Raw genomic sequence first — 22889 nt, 5'->3', positions numbered from 1 at the left:
GGGGGTGGCCTGCTGGGGAGAGAGGCGCCCCATAGACACTGCGGCCCGCGTGCGTAGGGGCGCTGGGGAACTTAGGGGAACTCCAGCTACCCTGCGAGGGGGCGGGAAGGAGGGAAGTGGCGTGGGGGTGGGAGGGTGGGGGGACGCCCTGCAAATGCGCAGGGCAGCCCCCCACCGTGCGCCCCAGCCCTGTGGGCATGGCCGCCATGCGCCTCCCTCCTCCCCAAGTAGCCCCAGGCTTGGGGGTGACACTGCGTCTTATTTTCCGGCAGACTGCGCGGGTTTGGGGAGCCCCTGGAGAAGGCACCCGGTGCTCCCCGGCCTGGTCTCTGTGGAAGGGCGCATGGCGGGTTCCCGCCAGCTGGGGGCGGGGGCTGGCGGGGTTCGCTCCGGAGCGAGGGAGCAGAGGGCACCGGGTGGGGGGTCCCCCCGGGAGAGGCGCCCCTTGGGCCCCCCTCCCCCGCGGGCCGGTGTTCCTGCTGTCTGGGCCTGCCTCCCGCGGCTGGTGACGCCTCATTGGGCCGCCTCCTGGTCCCTCCCCCGGGCGGTGCGGATACTTGGGATGCCACTAGTTTGGGAAGTTGGAATTCAGAGCTGATCCCACTTGGGCTGGACCCAGAGAGAGGCCCCAGGCCCTAGTGCTGGGGGATGCATCCCCAGAGGCGTGCGGAGCGGGGAGGGGGAGGGTACTCGTGGGGCGCGCCTTTCCCACCCCGGGCGCTTGCAGGAGAAAGCCCGAGGGAGGGAGAGAGGGCCAGGCGGGCGGGAGGGAGAGACACGCTGTACCTGTGAGCTGCCGTCGCCTGGGCCCAATTAGCGTGGGGCGCCCGGCGTTATTTTTACATTGTAGCTTTATTTTTTTGGAAGCTAGTGTCCTCCGCCGCCTGTCGCGCGCTCGGGCTCTCCAAGGGTCTGGTGCAGGCAGCGGAGGCGGATCTGTTCTGTCGGCTCAGCCTCCTCCCTTCCTCCCCCTCCTCCCCCCCTGTTGGTGAGAACTGGTTTTATTATGATTATTTTTTTCCCTTTTGCAGATTTGGAGGAAGGATGTGTGAGGGAGGGCGGGGGGAAGGGGAGAGGATCCCTGTGGGCTGGATGGGGGAGTTCTGGGCGCGTTAGGATGTGTTATCGGTGGCCTTGACTTTGCCCTTTTTAAACCAGATCTGGGTCCTCGCGGCTGCTTTGATACAAGGGGCTCTCTGGGCCAGGCGAGAGCTGGGAGGAGCTGGGAGGGCTCGAGGGCACTGTTGTGTGCTCGTCGTGGGTGGTCTGTTTTTTCCCCCTGATGGGTTGGGGGAAGCAATCTGAGAAAAGCAGAGATGTGAGGTGGGGATAGCCAGCCGAGCCTTTCATCCCCGGCTCTGCAACTCCACTCCTTGGGTTCGAATCTTTCTTTTGTCAGTTTACTGGCAGCGTGACCCTGGACAAATTACTTAACCTCTCTGTGCCTCAGGCTTCTCATCTGCGAAGTGGGGTCGGAATAGTCCCAGTCTCCTGGGGTTGTTGTGAGAGCTGAGAGAAGATATTTGTGTGTATGTTACTATGGCCACTGTTTTGTTCTGTCTTCTTGTTGTTGTTGTTGTTATTACTATTATTATTATTACTATTATTAGGTTCTGAAAATTGGCCTTTAATCCAACGGTCTGGACATCTTGGGGGGTGGAGGGTCTGGTGGGGGGAAGGGCGCCTTCTTTCCACTCTCTCCCTCCGTTTTTCCGGTGCCGATGGAGGAAGGCAGGTGGTACCTTCAACCCATTGAGCGGATGCACAGACCCAGCCGGTGGCGGGGCGCGCGCAGGCCCTGGAGCAGGCGCGGAGCTGCGAGGGCGCCGCGGGCGCTGTCTGGCTTCCCCGCCCGCCGTGTCCCTGCTTGGAAATTTACCGCCGCCGCCGCCGCCGCCGGGTGCCCGGGGAGTCTGCGGTGCCCAGACGTGGGGGCGGGAGGCTAGCGGAGCCCCAGGCCTGGCCTCTTCCCACTGAGCTATTTATGCTTGCTCCGGGATCAATACTATTGATAAATCCATGTAAATGGTAATGTGGCTGTCAGGTCCCGGTGAGGGATGGAGACCCCTCGTGGGGGCTGCGCGCCCCCCTCCCTTCCCGGGCCAGGGTTCGGCTCCGTGGGAAGGATTGTTTTGGCAGAAGCCGTTCTTCTCCCCCAACTAATAATACTTATACCACCCCCTAAGGATTTTTGAGAGCTCGGCCAACGCGCATCTCGCCGCCTGGAAGCCCCTAGCCGGGAGGGCGGGATTGTTCTCCAGGCGATGGAGTGGGGGGCTGGCCGGGCGGGGGCTGGAAAGCCCAGCCGACCCAGGAGTCCTTGCGTTCAGGCACATGTTCTGTGTTCTGTGTTCCCACCCCCCACCCGAGGTCGTGGGTGCGGTTGGTGGTTCACTCCGAGATTTGGGGGGGGGGGTCCACCTACGTATAACCCAGCCTCAGAGACTCGTGTCTCAGAAGCTGGGGTCTCTCCTGGTAGAGCCCTTCAATGACCCCCCCCATGGCCTGCGCTGCCCCTGACAAGAGAGGGCGGAGAGCTTTCTTATTTGTGTGTGTGTTTTTCCCTCCTCCTCTGTTTCCTTCTCTTGTCTCAGCCGTCAACAGCAGCCTCCCCAGGTGACACCTCTGAAGGGAACAGCTTGCCGGAGCTGGTAATTCCTGCCCCAGCGCCCAGGGGAAGGAAGGTGCCAGGAGGGGGGCTGGGAGGGCCCGGCTGTCATCTTAGAAGGCCTTGACCCGTGCGTGCGTGCGTGCGTGCGTGTGTGTGTGTGTGTGTGTGTGTGTGTGTGTGTGTGTGTTCCCCAGGGACTCCCGAGATGCTTAGGAAAGGTCAGCTGGTGCCTTTGAGGATCCTTGGGGGCCGGGAAAGGATTTTATCCCGTGGAGTGGGCTCCTGCCCTTGGACCTGGTGATGCTCTATTTTAATGCAGTAATAGTACAGCCAACACTTAATATAAATCACTCACTGTGTGCGGGGCTCTGCCCTCCGCAGGAGTCCTCCCATTCACTCTGAGTTACCGCCCTGTGAGGTCAGTGCTGGTATTCTCCCATTTTATAGATGGTGAAATTGAGGCACAGAGAGGTTCAGTGACTTGCCCGAGGTCACATGCTGTTGGATGTGGAAGCAGGATTTAGGACCTGGGATTGATTACTCACGCTTCATGCAGGAGCTTGCTGCTGCCCTCTCCGTGGAGCTGAGCTCCTTAGCAGGAAGGAAATTATGTTTCTTATTGGAGCAGCAGCACCTACGGGTCTTTGGGGGGGTGGGGGGGCGCAGGAGACTGAGCAACTTGTTCTCCCCAAGATTTGGGGAGGGGGAGTACCTGGGGCAGGCCTGGCACTTCTTTGAAGTCTCATTTTATCTTAAACATTGATGCAAATTTGGCATTCGCTTTGGCGCTGTGTTTATTTTGAAATGAAAACATGGTTTTGAATTATTTAGCAGGGTGGATAACGGGGCTTCGGAAAGTGCAGGAGGAGGAGGAGGAGGAGGAGGAGGAGGAGGAGGGGGTGTGCCGCGGCCTGGGGCCTGGGGCCTGGAGCCTGGAGTTTCCGGCGCAGTCGGCCAGCCCTGGGATCTTGGAGCTGGAGGCTTTGTGAAGTCCGGGTGTGGGAGGCAACTTTTCCCCATTTTGCAGATGAAGGCACAGGTCAGAGGGGTGGGGCCAGCCCAAGGTCACACAGGTGTGTGATTTTCCGCTTCCAGTGATCACCGTCCTCATGATTCCCCTCATGATTCCCCGGCTGGGCTCAGGCAAGCCCTTGGAGGGAGGCTTTGGTTTCTTAGATCTGCAAAGAATCCTCTTAAACGAACAGTAGAGGACAGGCCGGGAGTGTTCCGTCCTTGGTGCCCCGCTGTCACAGCCAGTTCAGCATTGCAGGTGCAGGGGGTGGGGCTGGGGGTGGAGGTTCAGATCCTGACTTCGGCCGGCCTTTGTACAAGCAGTGTGCCCAGGGGCTGGTCCTGGCTTCTTAGAGTCTGGGTACTTTGGTCTGTGAAATGGGCATGTCACTCACTGCCGGTTGGGACCGCGGAGAGGATTGAGGGGCAGAAAGCGTGAGCGTTGGGCTTGATTTTGGCTTTGCAGCTTTTTACTGCCTGACTGTGGGCAAGTTGCTGAGCTTCTCTGAGCCTCAGTTTGCTCATCTGTAAGATGGGGATGATGATGATGATGATGGTGATGATGGTGATACTTCTGACTATTGCTTCAAGAAACCGATGTGTGGCACAAGACCTACTACTGTTAGGGCTCACCCTGTTGGAGCATGAATGCTTCTCTGTGGAGTTTACCACGGAACCCAGGTCCTCACTGACAGGCTGCCGGGACGTTTCTCCCCCTAAGGGGCTGCCGGGAAGGATGCTCTAATAGAACACGGTCTGCTGTCTCCACGGGAGCCCGGAGCCTGGCCTTCCAGAGACTTCTGTTGGCTGGTTGGTGTGGTTGACGGATGTGCCCAGCCCCTCCCTCTGCCCTGGGGTTTTCCATTCCCTGTAATCACCCAGTGCCAGGGTGATTTTGGAGGGCTTGAGCAGCCTGGAGAGTGAGGGGGGGAGAGGGCTGGTACAGGGGGTTGGGGGTCTCCTGGGAGGGCTGGGCTCTCTCTTCCTCTTCCCCAGGAGGGCAGGTCCCAGAAAGGGCTCCTTGAAGTCAGATATGGGTTCAGATTCTGCTTGCATCACCCAGTAACCCGAGTGAGGTCTCTGACCTTCGGGCCTCAGTTTCCTCATCCTGAAGTGCCGTGTGGGTGGGAAATGACGCCCACCTCGGACGGCAGTGTGGAGCCTACTGCCCAGTCCACGGAGGAGAGTGTCCAGGCCTCGCCCTGCCGGTGGCCCCCGGGCACGTGTGGCTCTTGAAGTTCCTGAAATGTGGCTAGCGCTCGACCCAACTGGTAATTTCATTTCGTTTTAATGAACTTAAATTTAAATAGCCACCTGTGGCTGTGGCTGCTGGACGGCTCCGGGGCTCGGGCCGGATGACGGAGTCAGAGTCTGCGTGTGGGGGCAGGGCTCGGCTCTTAGCATCTGACAGCTCCCTTTTCCGTGTGTCGTGTCGCTGCCAGGTGCCAGTGTGGCACTGTCCTATCTGGGGGCACCCAGCCCCCTCTCCTCCCCCCGCTCGTGCCCCTGACCTCACTGTCCCCTTCCTGTTCCTGCCAGCCTGTGGGGCAGCTCCGTCCAGCCGGCCCTTTCCGAGATGGGGGCTCGTTCTAGATTTGCCCCGTCCACCCAACAGCTGTAAGCGCAGGCCTGACGTGACAGAATCGAGGACCGGAATTCCATTTTTTTACTTCATTTTAATAAATCTGAAGAGGCTCGTGTGGCCCGTGGCCGCCGTGGCCTTGGGGCTGCGTGGTCTTAGTGTCTGCCCTCTCTGTGGACTCGGGGCCAAACGCCAGTTCTCAGACCGCGGTGGTCGTCTTCTGGGCCCTGCAGGCAGCGAGCCTGGTGCCCCCGGGGCTGGCCGCGCTCTGCCCAGACTCCCCACCTTCCTTTCCTGGCTGTCGTTTCTCATGCCCCAGGTCCATGCGGGGCGCGGGGCGCTCACTCCTGAGGCTTGAGCGGGGTGGCTTGGGCCTCAGATGGTCTGGCGCCCTGTGTTTTCACAAATGCAGAGACACTGAGGCCTGCTGTCCCCAAGCTTTTCCTGCTAAGCATGAGTGCCTTACGTAACAGCTAGATTAACGTTGGGGGGCTGATAATGTTGCTTTCTATTGACAATCGAAACATATAGGAAACTGAAAAGTAATGCACTCCAAAGCCTTTGCCACTTACTTTGCGCTTTTTAAAAAGTAATTTTGAAGGGGGCGCCTGGTGGCTCAGTCCGTTGAACTGACTGTTCATCTCGGTCCAAGTCCTGGACTCATCAGTTTGTGAGTTTGGGCCCCTGCTGCTCAGGGCCTGCTTGGGATTCTCTCTCTCTCTCTCTCTCTCTCTCTCTCTCTCTCCCTCTCTCTCTGCCCCTCCCCTGTGTGCTCTCAACAAACAAATAAATAAACAAACATTAAAGAAAACTAATTTGGGGGCACCTGGCTGGCTCAGTCCATGGAGCATAGGACTCTGGTCACAGAGTTGTGAGTTCGAGCCCTGCTTTCAGTGTAGAGGTTACTTTTTAAAGATTTTTAATGTGTTATTTATTTTTGAGACAGAGATCACGAGAGAGAGAGAGAGAAAGAGAGAGAATCGGAAGGAGGCCTCAGGCTCTGAGCCGTCAGCACAGAGCCCGATGCGAGGCTTGAACCCACAATCGTGAGATCGTGACCTGAGCCGAAGTCAGACGCTTAACCGACTGAGCCACCCAGGCGCCCCTACTTTTAAAAATAAAGTCTTAAAAAAAGAAGAAGTAACTTTAGTATGAGAAAATGCACGGGCCTGTTTAACAGTTCGCTCACGGAGTGTCCGGGGAATCTCCTGGTTTCTACCTGGCAGACGGGTCACGGCCCCTCGGAGAGACCCTGGCCCTCAGCCTGCCTCACAGACTCCGGTCCTTTCACAGCCTGCTCACACCTTGCTTTCTCCTCCTGAACCGTAGCCTCTCTTGGAGCTCACTCTGGAGTGCACAGAACAGGTGCCAGTGGACTGGGGGCCCGGCCGGCCCAGACCAGCTCGCTGCCTCCTGCTTTCTTATGGGGTGCAAGCTAAGGAGGGCTTTTGCATTTCTTTTCTTTTTTTTTTTTTTTTTATTTTTTAATGTCTTTATTTTATTTTGAGAGAGAGAGACAGACAGAGAGTGAGCAGAGGAGGGGCAGAGAGAGAGGGAGACACAAATTCCAAACCAGGCTCCAGGCTCTGAGCTGTCAGCACAGAGCCCGATGCGGGGCTCGAACCCACAAACCATGAGATCATGACCTGAGCTGAAGTCAGATGCTTAACTGACTGAGCCGCCCAGGCGCCCCAAGGGTTTTTGCATTTCTTAATGGCTGAAAAAAAAAATAAAAAGGAGATAATATTTTGTGACCTGTAGAATTGTATAGAATTTGAATTTCAGTGTCCATAATAAAGTTTTATTGGAACCCAGCTACAGCCGTTCATGAGTGTATTTAGTCTGAGGCTGTTTTCAGGCTACAAAGGAATAATCCAGGCTTTGTGACAGGCCTGAGGGCAAGCGAGACCTCACCCCTGATAGAGGGCTACTTCGTTCTTTCTATTTTATTTTTATGTTTAGAAACCTTTTAAACATTTTTATTAATTATTGAGAGACAGAGAGAGTCTGAGCAGGGGAAGGGCAGAGAGAGGGAGGGAGACACAGAATCGGAAGCAGCTCCAGGCTCTGAGCTGTCAGCACAGAGCCTGACGTGGGGCTCGAACCCACGGACTGTGAGATCATGACCTGAGCCAAAGACAGACGCTCAACCGACTGAGCCACCCAGGCGCCCCTCCTTAATTGTTTTTAACTTCAGCCTGACCTTCTGGGGTGTTAACTGTTTTTGAAGCTGGGGCCCAGAGAGGAGTTTAAGGGTCAAAGTGAGCAGGCCCTAAAACACTGGTGGCCTGCTTTGCTGCTGTAGGACTCAGGAGGCAAGAGGGGCCGTGAAGGCAGCAGGGGTCCGGACTCCTGTCTGATGCCTGAGGCAGTAATCTTGGGTGCTGCCTGCTACCTGGTTGCGGAAGCTCCTTTTGTAGGATGCCATATCGGTTTCCCAACTTTGGCAAAGCCACTTACTACCCGTCTCGTTTCCCTCTTTGCTGTGGCTGTTAGGAAACTCGGAGTCACTTTTGCAGTGTATGTTCAGCAGTCTGCTCTGGTCTGTAGTTTTGTTTTACCCACTCGATCTTGATTTTAGAATAGTTTCTCCCTGCTTTTGGGCTTTGCCTTGACCTTGATCTTAACCACATGCATTCCTGAGAGTTGTCTCATCTCTTACGGGGCGCACTGGGGCAGGCAGGGGGAGTGAAGAAACGGGAGAGATTCTGCAGGGTGTTTTCATGCCTGTGTCCCCGTGCGTGTCTGGGGGGTGCTGGCCCCTACCCGGGGAGACCGCACCCTGGAGCCTCCTGTCACACCATCCCAGGAGGAGACCAAGGCCTGGCCCCCTGTGGAGTGTCTTAACTAAGATCAGACCCTGGGCCATAACCAGGACCTTTGGACGTGCCTGTTGGGTTGGATTTGGGAAGATGACACTGAATGTCCTTGTCGGAGGCCCCAGGGAAGGCCCTAGAGGGGAGCAGGTGTCCTGGCCACGAGCCTGGGGTTGAGTGTCATTCTGTCTCTTCCAGATCTGGGTCCCCGGGGGCCCAGGGGTCTCGGAATTGTTGGTGTAGCTGTCCTGTGGGGATGTCCACACTGAGGGCCCCCCGGGCATCCGTTCCAGCCTGCTTGCTCTGCTGATCTTTCCAGCTGCCCCTGCTTTCTCCCGCTGACCCGGGGATGTTTCCTTGAGCTGGGGACGGAAGTGGGGGAAAGAGTTAACTGGGGGTGGGCTGGAGGGATTAGATGAGACTGGGTGGCCAGGCACGTGTGTGTGTGTGTGTGTGTGTGTGTGTGTGTGTGTGTGTTCATGCGCGTGTGTGCTGGGGGGGCTGGGAGGCTCCTGGGGGCTCAGTCCCTCCTGCGGGTCTAGCGGCCTGGGTCCCCTGTCTTCCATCTCCCAGGACTGGCCCACGGCCCTGAGTCCCGGGTGGGCTGCTTGCTGGCTGTATGATGTGACCTGGACAAGGAACCGAGCCTCTGTGCACAGCTCCTCAGTTTACCCACCAGTGAAATAGGGTGATGACTGACACACATCCTAGAACGTGGTAAAGCAAAGGCGGCTGAGGGGTCCCCTGAGGCCGAGGCACTCCTGCAGGCCATGGCCTCTCCCCGGACACCCAGGGGGCCCGCCTGCGCCAGACTCCTAGAGCCAGCAGCTTCCGGCTAGCGGCTCCCGGATGTCCCTAAGGGGTCTCAGACCCGAGGTGTCCCAGACGGGACCCAAGTCCTTCCTCACACACCCTCGTCCTGGGCTTCCTCCTGGAGTGCGGGGCACAGGCCAGAGACCCCGGGGCCTCCCAGGCTGCCCTCTCGTTTGGCGGCCTGCCTGTCCCTTGGCAGAAGCCGCCTCCCCGGCCTCCCGGCGGCTCTCCCGCCCCCGCTCCGCACGCAGATGGGGGGGGCCCAGCGGTACCCCACCGTGACCTCCTTACTCAGAGCCCTGGACTTCCCAGCACGTTTCACTGCCTTGGAGGCCTGTCTGCCCAGGCCCCTGCTGACCCTTGACCTCCCCCGGGAGCCCTCGGCAATCACGGTGTACTGCGGTGCGGTGGTGGGGCGCTCCGGCCAGGCAGGCCTGGAGGGCTTGCTGGGGGTGGGGGTGCATTTTTCCTTGTGGCCCGGGGGCCTGTCTGGGGGCCTGTCTGGGAGACACTGGCAGTCAGAAGGCTGGAGGCCCGGCCCGGAGGTGGCGCGGCGGGCCCCTGGGAGAAGGGTTGCCCCGGGGGCCCCTGCTTGTCCTCGTGCTGAACCCCGTGCCCGCCGCAGACCCTCCGGGAGCGTTGCCCAGTGCTGCGGTGGTGTCTCCGTGGCCATGGCAACCGCCTGGCACCAGGGCCCTGCTCGTTAGGCTAACGAGGCAAGCCTGCTGGGCTGAGGCGGGAGCCGTGGGAGGCCAGGGACGTGCTGCCCCAGGGCTCTGCTTGGCTTGTCCCCCCGCCTCCCGCCTTGCCTGGAGCAGGGCCCAGCAGGCATCAGGGGCCCCCTCCGGTCTTGGGGGCTGGGGCCAGGCCCACACGGAGGGGCTCTGGGGGCACTGGGTGTGCTGGTGGCTGGTGGGTGGGTCCTATGACTAGTTGAGGGGAGCTCATGGGGGGGGTTAGGAGGTGCCCACTTTCACCTGCCCCCCCCTTCCTCCCACAACTGAATAGTTGTAGATATGTTCACTTTCCCCACCTCTGTTCTCTGTGCCCCATCCAGGCCGTTGCACTGGGTTGAATGCTGTCCCCCGAATTCATGTTCCCCCAGAACTTCAGAATGGGGCCTCATGTGGGAATAGGGTTGTTGCCGGCCTAATGCTTAGGGTGAGGCCATGCTGGAGTGGCGGGGGGGCCCAAATCTAACGTGATGGGTGTCATATTTTTTTAGTGAGACACACACACACACACACACACACACACACACACACACACGGGAGTGCACGGCGGGGGGGGGGGAGCTCCACCCACACCGTCAGCACGGAGCCTGATGCAGGGCTCGAACCCACGAACTGTGAGGTCATGCCCGGAGCTGAGGTCAAGAGTCGGATGCATAGCTGACTGAAGCCCCCAGGTGCCCTGATGAGTGTCGTTTTTAAGCAGAGGAGCAGGCCACTGAAGAGGGGGCAGAGATTGGGGTGATGTGTCTCTGAGCTGGGAGGGCTGAAGACTGTGGCCTAGGAGACCCATGGAGCCGATGTCCCCCCCAGAGTCTCTGGGGGAACCACTGTGCTGATACCCACAGAGCAGAGCTCTGTGCCCGGATGTGGGATAATAAGGCTCCAGGCCTCAGCTTCCACATCCATACAATGGGCACAGTCCAGTGACTTGTCCCTGGAAGTTGCTGAGGGGTTGAGCGAGGTCCTCCTCGAAAGGGCTCACCTTCTACAAGAGCAGGGAGAAAGACCTTGGCCCCGGGAGGCACGTTGTGACGTCAGAGCCAGACGGCCCCAGGTCCTGGGGCACTTACAGCCTGTGCTCCAGGGGCAGGCAGCCTCCGGGCACTTCTGTGGCCTGCGCTGGCTCCTTTCCTGCTCGTGTGCCCTGCCACCCCCCTGCCCAGGAGGGAGCTCTGCAGGGGTGCAAACAGGGCTAGGCAGCCTTTAGGGGAGATTCGGGGCCCTTCGAGGCATATCTGCTGTCTGGTGGGTGACGAGAGAGAGTCATTAACTCCAAGAAACCCAGGACCTGAGGACGAGTCCTCCCTTTCTCGGGCAGAATTCTTCTTTCGCTTGGTGCCTTAGTGTTTGCATCTATAAAATGGGGGTAGCTGCATTTCCTGCCTTGTGGGGGAGTGGGGTGAATTAGGGTGCTTGGGGTGACCTCTGATGACCTGTTGTAGCCAAGTGTGCACATCAGCTCCCTCCCCATGGTCTGTGTCTGGTCTCTGGGCCGGGCCCAGCTGGGCCAGGGTGTTTGGGAAAAGGCCCTGAGCTGGCTGGGGGACTGGGTGTGCTCACTGACCCCCCGTTTTATGGGGTAGCTCATTTAACCCCCACACTAACTCCATGTGGCCAGAACCGTTCTTTCCTCGTTTTGCGATGGGGAAACTGAGGCACAGAGTGGTAGTGTCACTGGTTCAGCTTGTAAGGAAGTGCCTTCCTCGGTGGGCGGTGTCACGGGGAGGGGGAGGGGGAGGGGGACGGGTCTTTCCTTGGGTCTCCCTCTCCCTTGGGTGTGGGGGTGGCCTGGACCCCCCTGTGTGGAGCCCTGGGCGTCTCTGCCCAGCTCTCTGCCCCCGCCCACCCTGTCCTCTCGGGGTCACCCTTGCGGGCTCTCCTGGGCAGGAAGCGGAGCCCGCTGTCTGGACTATAAATAGCGGCTGCAGCGCCGCGGCGGGAGCAGAGCGCATCTCCCGGCACCTGGGCTCGGGCTGCTGGCCCCTGGCCGCAGAGCCGTCCTTCTCCCGGTGGGAACGCCAGGCGGAAGTGGGTGTGCACCGAGGCCCTGGTGCTGCAGGTTTGCTGTGTGCCCTTGGGGCTCCCATTGCCCTCTCTGTGCCCCGGAGCCCCTGGTCGTGTGTTCTGGACGCCTCTGTGCCTTCTGGGCTGGAAAGAGTGCCTTCAGGGCATCTGGATGGAGGCGGGGTGGGCTGTTTGTCATTGGAGGGGGTGCGGATGGACTTTGCCTTGTAGGTGGGGGAGGTTAGTGGGAGGGGACATGCCGGGAGTCTGGGGGGGACCTGGGACCTGTGGAGGTGGTGGTGGGGGAGCACGAGGGGACGGAGCTGCCCGGAGGGTCCTGGACTGGGGACAGGCCGTGGGGTGGGCCCACCTCGGCGGTTGGGCTCCGCCACCTCCTCAAACTTCCTGGCCGGAAAGAGACACACAGTTTTCCAGCAAGCAAGAGCCATTTCATCCTGCCCTCTTTCATCGGCTGGGTTTTCCTAATGTTTTGTTGCTGGGGTGGGGGATGGGGCCCGTCTCGTCTGGATCTGGACGGTCAGGTCCCCGGGAGCCCTGGCTGCTGGGCAGGGCGCCCTGAGATGTCAGCAGCAGCCCTGCAGTGGGGGGCCCTGTGTGGCTGTGCCGCTGGGCACCGTCCCTGCTGACCTCCCTACCCTCGCTTCTGGCCGATGCCAGGTGCGTGGCCAAGGCTACCAGGGCTTGATCCTCCGGACGTTTTTCTGAGCACGAGTGTCCCGCCGTGGGTCAGGTGGACCTCGCGCAGCCTTGCGCTGGCCAGAGGTCATGTGCCTTGGCGGTGCGGGCGCCGTTCTCGGCCTAGAGAGCGGGCACGTGGATGGGTGCAGGCAGTCTCGCTGGATTGTGGGGTGTGCGACAGGGCGATTGGGATGGGTCCAACAAAAAAGAAAGGAACCTTGCCGAAGCCTATTGATGGATGAGTTATCTGCTGTCATCTTAGGGAGGGAAGGAAGTCGCCAGGGGTGAGCCCCAGGACTCTGCCTGACTCACGTTTTCATCAAACGCTGACTCCATGTGGTCCTGTCTTGGGGACCGGACCTGGGTATGCCTGCTCACGCTTGGGAGTGGAGACACTGAGTCACGGGGCCCCAGCAGGTGCCTTTTGGAGTTCAGGGTGTGTGGGGGTGGGCTGTGGGAGCAGTTTCGTCGAGGCTCAGAGACATGGGGAGCCTGTGTGACGGAGAGTAAGGCTTTCTCCCTGAGTTGTCCGTGGCCCGTCCCCAGGAACGGTGACTGTGTTACTCGGCAAAGGGGAATTAAGGATGCGGCTGAGATTAAGGCTGCAGATCAGCTGACCTTGAGACGGGAAGTCATCGCTGCTGATCCTGGTGGGCTCTAACCTATCACAGGGTCCTTCTGTGGAGGATGCAGGCCGTCAGAGTCGGACAGATTGGAAGACGCTATCCTGCCGGCTTTGACGATGAAGGAGGGGCCCGGAGCCGAGGAACGCGGAGCCTCCAGGCGGAGCCCAGCCCTGCCCACACCTTGACTTTCAGCTCCTGTTAGACCCGGATGGGACTTCTGACCTCCAGGACGGTGATGTGAATTGCCTGCTGTGTGAGGCCACCACGTCCTGGTCATACTTTACAGCAGCAGGAGGAATCTTCATATACAGCCTGCATCTTCCCTGAGAGCCAGCAGTCAGGGGCAGTGTGCTCATTTAATGTCTATTTATTTTTGAGAGAGAGAGAGAGAGAGTGAGCAGGGGAGGGGCAGGGAGAGAGGGAGACACAGAACCCGTAACAGGCTCCAGGCTCTGAGCCGTCAGCACAGAGCCCGACGCAGGGCTCAAACCCACATGCCATGAGATCGTGACCTGAGCTGAGCTGACTGAACCCCCCAGGCACCCCGCAACATGCCCATTTAGATGCTGGTGTGCCCCTACTACTACTGCCAGTGACCTTGGAGTCAGGTGACCGCTCAGGGTCTTGGCCTTGACCTGGGGCCATGGGTGAGGGACACGGATCAGGAGAGGGAACTGCAAACTGCCGAAAGCTGTGCTGGGGGAAAATGAAACGCAAAAAAAAGACCAGAAGCAGAGAGATGAGCCTTTGCAAGGTTTGCAGAGGGGAAAGGGCGGTGTGAGGTGGGAATGCGTGTTTGCTGGTCTGTGTGTGTGTGTGTGTGTGTGTGTGTGTGTGTGTGTGTGTGTGTGTTTCTTTTTTGTTAATTCCTTCAAGTTCAGTGGGGGTACCTGGCCAGAAAGGGAATACGTCCCCAGCCTGTCTGCCAACCGTGGCGAGCCGTGGATGACTCTTCTGGGTGGGGTCTCCCAAGGGGCTGGCGTTGCAGCTTCTCGGAGCAGACGGTGATGCCATGCAGTGCCTCCTTCCTGGCTTTATTGAAAAGAGGAAGAACGTGGCCCACACCTCTGGCCCTGAAGGCCTCCGGGCCTGCGTCCAGAAACCTGAAGCCTGCAATTAAGTGAAACTAGATCCTTAGGTGGGGAGAGCTTCTCCTGCCCGCAGTGGCTCTGGAGACCAGGCCCCGGGGACCTGCTGCTCGGGGTGGGCTGTGCGGGGTCTCGGGCCAGAGAAGCTGTCCGGGAGAGGACGCAGGGTGGGAATGTGCCAGTCAGCCTTGGTTGGAGAGGCCGGGCTCAGGGCTGCCGGCAAAGGTGGCTGCCTTTTATTAAAAAAAAAATTGCAGATGACTTTCCGGTTACCCGAGTCCTCTCTCTGGGGGCCGCCATGTCTCAGCTAGACGTGCACCCTTCTAATGCACATGTTCATGCTTCTCCCGGCCTCGGAGTGGGGCCCTGCACGGCCTGGGGCCCTGACTTGTCTCCGGGCTGGAAAAATGCACGTGGACGTGTTTCTCTGTGTGTGCCTACGACTCGGCCAGTTCTGTAGGTCAGAAGCGGTCGAATATCAACGGCTTTGGTAGAAACCCACCTCATGATTTCCTGTCCGCGCTTAGACGGGCGGCAGAGCGGAGTGGCGACCAGCAGGGACTTCGATGGCGTGGGTTCCCATCCCCCCACCACCTCTTCCCAGCTGTGAAGCTTCAGGCACAGGATTGCAGCTCTCTGTGCCTCAGTTTCCCTAGATGTAAAATGAGGGCCGAAATACCACCTCCATTCCAGAAGTGTTTTGAGGATCAGAAGTGTAACATAACAAGGCATTAAAACCTTACAGCTGTTAGTATCTTACTATTATAATTAAAATTGTTTTCATGTTTATTTGATTTTTTAAATGTTTTTTTTAATTTTTTATTATTAATGGTTACTTATTTTTGAAAAAGAGAGAGAAAGAGCATGAGCAGGAGACGGGCAGAGAGAAGGAGACACAGAATTCGTAGCAGGCTCCAGGCTCTGAGCTGTCAGCACAGAGCCTGATGTGGGGCTTGAACCCACAAACTACAAGATCATGACCTGAGCTGATGATGGATGCTCAACCAACTAAGCCACCCAGGCGCCCTGATGTATGTTTATTTTTAGAGAGAGAAAGAGAGAGAGAGACAGAGAGAGAGAGAGAGAGAGAGAGCGAGCAGGAACAGAGGAGGGCAGAGAGAGAAAGGGAGAGAGAGAATCTCAAGCAGACTCCACGTTGTCAGTGCGGAGCCTGATGCGGGCCTTGAACTCACGAGCCGTGAGATCATGACCAGAGCTGAAATCAAGAGTTGGACACTCACCCGACTGAGCCACCCAGGTGCCCCTTATTATAATTTTTGAAAATTGTGAGTTTGCTGTGTGTTGCTGCAGTTCCGTCTAGCTGGTGGATTTTAACTTCTGCATGGATGGTATTTTGTCATGGGGATACGTGACATGTGATTGGTGTATTCTCTGGAGATGAGGCTCAGGGTGATTGGAGAGTTTGGACCTTCTCTGAGGGCTTCTGGGTGCTTAGGAGCTCTGCCCGGGGGCTGCACCCGGACCCTCTCCCCAGACATTGCCAGCAGGCTCTGCCCGGGGGCTGCACCGAGACCCTCTCTGCTTTGGGGTGTGGGCTCTCCCTGCGGCCAGGCCCTGGGGTGGGGCATGTGGTTTAACAGCTACCTTACTAAAAAGACTTGATTTTAGAAGCAGAACAAAAGTGTTCTCTCTGAGTTGGAGAATTAAAACACAAAAAGGAAGCCTGCACATCAGAAAATCTGACTACATTCCCACCACCCCAGAGAGAGAGCGCCAGCATTTCAGTGTATGTGGGTTTTGATGAAAAGGGCCAGCTCTGATCTCTGCTGCCCTGACGTGACCGTGAGGCGAGAGAGAGCCGTGAAATATGTGGGTTCTGCGACCCCTGCTCTTAGAGGTCAGAATCCTCGTGGATCGGGCAGGGGTTTGGCGGTAAGAGCCGGATCCGGGTCCCGCCTCTGCCCTGCGGTAGCTGTGTGACACGGCTCATGCAACCTCTCCCTTCAGAGCCCTGTGACCTTGCCTCCTTACAGGGTTTTTGTGCAGCCATGTACACAGGAGGTGCTCAATTGATGCTTGAAGGAATGAAGCATAGTGGGGTGTCTCACCCTGGGCACCAGTGATGTTTGGGCCAGAGAATTCTAATCCAGGGGCTGTCCTGGGCATCAGAGGGTGTTTAACAGCATCCTTGGTCTCTACCCAGGCGGTCGATGGTACCCCCCACCCTCTGGGGCAGCCGGAAACGACTGCAGGACACTGCCCGGAGACTTCTGGGGGGCAGTCACCCCCCAGGACCCCTGTGGTACATGATGGGGCCTCAGAGAGGACTGTCTGGAAGGCGGAGAGTTTTCCTTGGCCTCTGTGTCCAACATGCAGTTTTTCCTCATTCAGATGCTTTTGTGAAGTACCTACTGTGTGCTGGGAGCTGTCCAAGGTGCTAGGACTTGTCTGGGGGCGGAGCTGTCCTAGGTGCTAGGATCCGTCTGGGAATAAGGCGGGCATGTGGCCCCTTCTTGTTTGCCCAAGGCTTGGCTGGACATGCTGCTCATTCACCCCGGCTTGGCACTGAGACATGGTGGTGATTCAAGGCCCGTTCCTTGCTCAGTCTCCCCCCGCCCCCACGAGGCCCGTTCCTCCCTCCGTCCCCCCCCACGAGGCCCATTCCTCCCTTGGCACCCCCTCTAGGAGATGGAACAAAGGTTGTCCCCAGGGCTGCGGTGACCCTCTGAGGAGCTCAGTCGCCTTGGACTGGCTGTTTCCTTTCTAGTGTCAGTTCCCCCATCTGGAGAGTGGTGTTCGTGGTAGCCCTCAACCTTCTGGGTTGCCGTGGGCTTCAGCGAGTTCTTTGCTCAGGTGCATGCACACAGTGGGTGCTTGGAGGCGGCGGGCAGACTTCACAGAGTGCACACGTGTGTGCACACATCCGCCCTTGGGTCACCACAGCGAGCTGGGCGGGGGCGGGCTGTGCGGTGAGCGTCCACACACGGCTCAGGGCCTGGCCGTGCGGGCAGGGCTTTTGGTGGAAGGGAGCTCGGCTGTCCTCCTCCCCAAGCCTGTAAGGAGCCGGCTCAGCGGGGATCCCTAAGGCGATTAAGTGGGTTCATTTGATCCTGAACGTGAACTTGAGCAGGCGGCTTATCTCCTAGAGATGAAAGCCGGGCGGGCCAGGAGCCACCTGGCCCAGGCAGAGAGTTCGGGATTTTATCCTGCATCTTTGCCCAGCTGGGGCCTGTGCTGGGGACTCTGGCCGCCCGCCCCCGCCTTCAGCCCCCTTCGGCTGCACGTTAGGACTGTGTCCTTTAGATGCTGGTCTGTATTGACGAACACAGGCCATGGTGATTCATTTGATACGCTTTCCCGCAGTGACAGGCAGGCAGCTGAAGCTCAGAAAGGTCAGTTAACTTTCCCAGGTCCACACAGCATCCTGACCCCCTGACCCCCACCCGCGGAACAATATTTACTGCATCCACATGGAAACATTCCCTTTTACTCCTGGGCACTGAAACGCCTCCTTCATGCAGGCTTGACTTTGCGCAGAGTTTAACAACAACAACAACGCGAAAAATCAGTGTTCTAATGGCCCAGTTGTAGCATAAAGGGAAATGAAAGTCAGGAGCTGCTGCGTCCCTCTCAGAATGAGTAACTGCCGATTCGAGAGAAGTGAGATCAGGAGGGTTTCGGTGCTGGAAATACATGAAAGTGACTTTTTTTTTAAGCAGCTAATGTTTGGACTGGCTCTGGCAGGGTCTTAAATGGCTGGGTCATTTGAAAATTGAGCGGGGAGGGTGACTTTCATGGCGTGGGTCTGTTTCCCCGGCCGCGTGCCCGTCAAAGGAGAGCAGGAATCCTCCGTGAAAGTTTCGGAGATGTTCCAGGCGGGGGTGGGGTGGGGGTGGGGGTGCCTCCGAGACCCCCTGTGCCCGAGCGGCACGGAATCAGCGACACTCACAGCCGTCCTGTGCCGTAATTGCCGTTGGAGCGCTTTGTTTCGGGCTCTTTCTGGAATACTAACAACGGTAACAAGAATATTCTGGGACAGTGGGGCCATTGCCCTGGAGACTCCTCGGCTTTCATACCAATAATAACAAAAACAGGGGTGCCTGGGCGGGGGGCTCAGTCGGTGAAACATCCGACTCTTGATTGTGGCTCAGGTCATGATCTCACGGTTCATGGGATCAAGTCCCATATCGGGCTCTGCTTGGACAGCGTGAAGCCTGCTTGGGATTCTCTCTCTCTCCCTCTCTCTCTTCCCATCCCCTGCTCACACATGCTTGCTCTTTCTCTTTCTCTCTCTCTCAAAATAAGGAAATAAACTTAAAAAAATAATAACAAAAGAAATGATGTCGGTCCAGTCACGGTGACCAGGCACTGTGATCCACCCTTTTGCCCCATCTGGCTTGGATGTCTGTTGCCGCCTCTTCCTGGGCGCTGAATCCACTCCTGGCCCCGAGGTCTGTCCCCTGGGCCGCAGCCAGAGGGATCCCGTCTGAAGGCAGAGACTCCAGTGTCCGGGATCCAGGTCCTGCCTCCTCCTTGGAGAACAAGCCCAGAGGCCCTGCGCCTGGCTGGGCCCTGCTGTGTTCATGGCTCTTTTCATCCCCCCCCCCCCCCCCCCGGCACGCGTCCCCTCCTGCCACCCGCCTCAGCCCAGATGTCACCCTCAGGAGGCCTCCTGCCGCCGTCCCTGCTCGGACCCCACTTGTGGTATGCAGTTCCCAGTGGATTCACCCCCTGGGTTCGGTGGCTTTCCCACACCCAAGGTCACTTTGCAGGCAGCAGGAGCTGCGTCTGTCTTGTCCGCTGCCGGGTGCCCCACACCTGGAACCGTGTCCAGATCCTGTAGAGGCTGAGTCAACTTGTGCTGATGGCCGGATGGGTCCCTTGGCAGTGAGATGGGGCCTGGCTGGGCCAGGTCTCCATGGGCCTGACCTGGGAGAAGCGGGGGGAAGGGGCGGTGCCGGACACAGGGCCCTTGTCCCTCAGCGCCTCCCCTGTGCCTGGAACCCGCCGGCCCAGTGCCTGCTCCTTCTGGCTCAGGGCGAGAGGCTCCTATGGAGTCAGGGTGCGGATGGGGTCGGCAGAGCGATTTTGGCTCCAGGGTCATTTGGCGTTGCTTGAAGATACTTCGGGTTGTTACAGGGCGGGTCAGCGGCTGGCGGGGGTGGGGGGTGCGTAGGCAGAGTGGGCGGGGCCAGAGGTGCTGTGGACAGCTTGCAGGGCACAGAGCAGCCACCACAGGGGAGACCGATTGGGCCCAAGGGGGACAGTGCCAGAACCTGGCATCGGGCCTCAGGACCTCAGCCCTGAGGTGCCCTCTCCGTGCTGTGCCCACGTCTCTGTGGCCCAGAGGGTGTCCCTGGGGCAGGGTGTCTAGGGTCCCAGAGTCGCTTGTCATTTCTGTCACCAGCACAGGGTGGCCGTCTGCCTGCCTGGGTGACAGGTCCCCCACCTGTAGGGTACCCACAGATTGGCTCCTGTCACCTCTTCTCTCCCCAGGGCCGAGAGCATCCTGTCAAGTGACCCCTGTTTACAGACGGGAAGGCCGAGGCCCGGAGCCGGTGTGGAGTCTGCTCTCGGTTGCTCAACACCATGGGGCCCGGGCCGGGAAGGCCTGACGTTTGAGCAGGGAGGGCCCCCAAGGGAGAGGGTGTCAGCTCTGGGGCTCTGAGGTCCCTTCCCCTCCCGCCAGCTGGCCCTTCCCGCTGACCGGACCCTACATCCCTGCAATCATTATATTATTTATTTTATCATTTTAAGAATTTTTCAATACTTTATGTCTACATCTATATATATACCTTGCCATGTTGCATTTCTGTATCACTTACAGCATTTATTTTTCTTGTTTTAAAACTATATTAATGAGGCACCCGGGTGACTCAGTTGAAGCGTCTGAGTCTTGATCTCGGCTCTGGTCATGATCTGACAGCTTTTTTTTTTTTTTTTTTTAAATGTTTTATTTATTTTTGATACAGAGAGAGACAGACATGAGCGGGGGAGGGGCAGAGAGAGAAGGAGACACAGAATCCGAAGCAGGCTCCAGGCTCTGAGCTAGCTGTCAGCACAGAGCCTGACGCGGGGCTCGAACCCACGAACGTGAGATCTGACCTGAGCCGAAGTCGGAGGCTCAACCGACTGAGCCCCCCAGGCGCCCCTGACAGTTTTGAGTTCAAGCCCCACATCGGTCTCTGCCCTGACAGCGTGGAGCCAGCGTGAGACTCTCCCTCTCTCCCTCTCTCTCTGTCCCTCTCCTGTGCTCACTCTCTCTCCCTCCAAGAAAAATAAATAAACTGAAAGAAATATATTGCTGATTTATCCACACAGTGAATACTGTGCAGCCATCCGAGGGAATGCAGGGCTGATCCGGGTACCATGTGGACGAATCCTGGAAGCATCCACGTGAAGGAAGCAGACACAACAGGCCACACGGTGTGTGATTTCGCTGATGGAAATGTCCAGAACGAGCAGACTTGTAGAGACAGGGGCTGAGGACGGGGTGTGAGGGCTTGTGGGTGAGTGACAGCTCATGGGCCGGGGCTTTCCTTTCCTTCGAGGTCTGGGAAATGTTTGGAAACGGGGCGGGCGTTGTGGTTACACAACATGGCGAATGTCGCTGGTGCCACTGAATTGTTCACTTTGACATTATGTGAATGTCACCTCAATAAAAAAAACAACAACAAATTGGGAACTGAAAAAGCGGGGCGCTGACTGAGCTCTGCCTGTCTGCTGGGCGCTGTGTGCATTTGCTTACTGAGTCTGCAAGTCAGCCTTGGGAGGCAAGAGTTTCCATTTCACAGGAGGACACTGGCCCAGAGATGCTAAGCGACATGCCCGGTGTCACACAGCTAGAAAGCAGTGGGACCAGGACTTGAAGCAGTGTGTGGGGCTGGACCGTGAGGCCCCCTGTGTGTGTGGTCTGTGGGCTTCCCCGTGGGCTGAGCCCCGCCAGGGACCTGAGCACCCCGGAAGGGCAGTGCTTTGCCAGCGCTGATGGGCCTCGGGGGTGGGGGTGGGGGTGGGGCCCAGCAGCTCCTGGGGCCAACTCATGTCCAGGGTGCACGGAGCGCTGCTCACTTTCGTATGCCCTGCGAGGGACCCCGGGCACAGGGGCTGTTCTGTTCTTTGCCCTTTGTCCCCCACCCCCACCCATCTACACTAGCAGGAACTTTCCAACACAGCAGGACCTGCTGCTGTGATTCAGCACGGCTCACTCTGGGGCACACAGGGTGGGGGGAGGGGAGGGGGCCCCTGTGCTGTTTTCAGTTTCCGCTGAGTTTCTCGCTCTGACTCAGTGCGGCCTCTGGCCCCAGTGACCTGGGCTTCCGAACACCTGCTGAGCCGACTTCTTGCTTATGTGAGCCATCAGAGAGAGCCAGGTTGGAGACTGCCCCTTGCTGGTTTCCTGGGGCCTCGGTTTTCCCATCTGTGTGCTGGGGGCATGGGAGGAGGTGTTTACTGGTGTCTTGCACATGGGTCAGGGGATGTGAGAGTGTGGTCACACATGTCTGAGTGTGTGGAGGGATTTGGTGCAGAAACAAGGGGCTAAAAGCCAGTGGAGGCTCATGGGGGAGGCCCCTGCCCTGGACCAGTGCCCCCAGATCCTGGATGGAGTGTGGGTAGGTCAGGGCCCTTCTGTTCTCTGGGTGACCGGCTGCCAAGCCCAGTGGGTAAGTGAATGGTGGTCACTGAATCTGATGTCTCCCAGCGGGTCCTGCTGTAGAGACTGTCATCACGGCTTGGCTCTGGGGCTGAGTGTGGGGGTCCGAGGTGCCGGGGGGGTCGACAGACGTCTGAGTAGGATTGGGGGCTGAGCTCTGGTTCCTGGGGAGGGTGGGCTGACGAACCCCAGTGGCACGTTAGCACTGAGCCCCCGAACCGAGCTTGAATGGTGCTCTGTGCTGGTGTACACAGTAGCCCCTGACATCATCCCCGTTTTACAGATGGGGAAACTGAGGTTCAGAGAAGGAAGGTGACTTCTTCAGGCTTTTCAGAATGCAGAGCTGGGGCTCAGCCAGCCTGATCTTAGCCACTTAGCATGTTTTATAGCAGAGAAAACAGCCTCAGAGAAGTTTGGCAGCCAGCGTGGGGTGGCCCAGCTAGGGCATGGTGCCATCGGATTGGGGCCGGGGCGCAGGCCGGGGCCTGAGCTTCGGGGACTCCGTGTTGGGTGCCCTTACTGGGCCTTACTGTCCCTGTCTGTGCAGTGAACACCGCCCAAAGGACTGTGTGGTCCCTCCCCATGCATAGGTCACGGATGCAGAGGCCGGGGCTGGGGCTGAGGACGGGGAGGCATCCATGGACGACTGAGCCTAGCGCGTGGGGAGCATGCCCAGTGAGGCCAGGAGGGTGGGGGAGGGAAGGACGATGGAGCAAGTGTGTGGGGACCCTGATCTGTCTCTGTGCCGGGTCTGTGGGACCGTCCTGTCTGCCCTGGACTGCTGCCCTCCCTGGAATATCCCCTGGGCCTCTGGAGACAAATCTCTTTCCCCGTCTCTTGACCTGGACAATTAATTGCTTCTGGCAATCGATGGCTCCCTGGCCCCCCTGCTCTCTCAGGCAGCCCCCAGCCCCCCCCTGCGGCCACTAATGGCCCAGACCCTGCTGGGGGGGGAGGGAGCGGGGAGCCGGGGCCGGAGAGGGAGAGACCTCTATGGTTTCCCTCCAGCCCACCAACCGTCGGGGTCCCTGGCAGGAGCTGCCTCTCTGTGGGGAACCCAGCTGCTAACATCTTGGGGGCGCTTGCTCGAGGGTGCCAAGACCGGATTATCTTTACAGTGAGCCTATGATGGCGCCACTGAGGGGTGTCCAGAGGCTTCTGGATGTTTTTACTCCATGCAATCCCAGCGCACCGCACCCGGAGAGCCTGCTTTCTTGTTTCTTGTGGAGGTGATGGTGTGTTGGGGGGGAGGGGGGCATCCTGCGGAGGTGATGGTGTGTTACAGGGGGA

General features: G+C 58.5%; 1 protein-coding gene across 1 annotated transcript in view; it reads left to right on the top strand.

Annotated features, from left to right (window-relative positions):
* The first annotated feature begins 20351 nt into the window (after nt 1-20351).
* NCOR2 (nuclear receptor corepressor 2) overlaps nt 20352-22889 on the top strand; it is a 174502-nt gene continuing 171964 nt past the window's right edge. The window contains exon 1 of the mRNA XM_029921630.1: nt 20352-20371. The gene's annotated coding sequence lies outside the window, so the exon portion shown is untranslated. The remainder of the gene's footprint in view (nt 20372-22889) is intronic.

This window comes from Suricata suricatta, chromosome 14, assembly GCF_006229205.1.
Source record: "Suricata suricatta isolate VVHF042 chromosome 14, meerkat_22Aug2017_6uvM2_HiC, whole genome shotgun sequence".
In the NCBI taxonomy this organism is placed as follows: domain Eukaryota; kingdom Metazoa; phylum Chordata; class Mammalia; order Carnivora; family Herpestidae; genus Suricata; species Suricata suricatta.
Note: the sequence above shows the minus strand (reverse complement) of the source record. Positions and strands in the feature narration are given on the sequence as shown.